The 577-nt window shown below is 59.3% G+C and overlaps 1 pseudogene; it reads left to right on the top strand.

Moving 5' to 3' along the window:
* The first annotated feature begins 210 nt into the window (after window positions 1–210).
* Window positions 211–302, top strand: LOC138380563 (small nucleolar RNA U13; annotated as a pseudogene).
* Window positions 303–577: the final 275 nt, after the last annotated feature.

Below are 577 nucleotides of genomic sequence, written 5' to 3'. Positions count from 1 at the left end.
CTGAGCCCAGAGCGACACCTAGTGACCACACCGTCACAAGCACCCTAGGGCCCCAATTCGCCAGAGACATCTGGTGGACCCCAGGGCAACATGTGGTCGACCCGGGGCCATGGCGTCTGCAGCCGATTCCCAGGCGGGCACACGAGCCCGGGGAAACTCATTCTCAGCGCGGGGAGGAGGGGAGGGGAAATAATAGCAAAGTCACACCAGATCCCTTTCTAGTTCATAAACGTGTTGATTGCGTGTTCACGCGCACGTGTGAGAAGGGCCTCCTGGTGTGTCGGCACGTCACCCGCGTGACGTGAAACCATGAATCCGGGGGGGGGGGGGAGCGGAAAGGCGGGCAGGAAAAGGCAAAGAGAGAATAGATAAAATGAAAGGACCAAAAAGAAAGTCACACAGCAGGGTAGGGGAGTGAGAGCAAGTCGAGAGACTGCAGACAGAAACTCCGAGAGGAGAGGAATGCTCCGGAGCGCCCCCTCGCCCCACGCGAGAAGAATACCGATCGCAGGGTGACCCCTAGGGGCAGCGAGGCCAGAGAGACCAAATCCGTCCCAAAGCCTCCCTGTCAGGATGA

This window comes from Eulemur rufifrons, unplaced genomic scaffold (assembly GCF_041146395.1).
Source record: "Eulemur rufifrons isolate Redbay unplaced genomic scaffold, OSU_ERuf_1 scaffold_545, whole genome shotgun sequence".
NCBI lineage: Eukaryota > Metazoa > Chordata > Mammalia > Primates > Lemuridae > Eulemur > Eulemur rufifrons.
The sequence above is the reverse complement of the archived record's forward strand: the minus strand, read 5'-3'. Positions and strand labels throughout refer to the sequence as shown.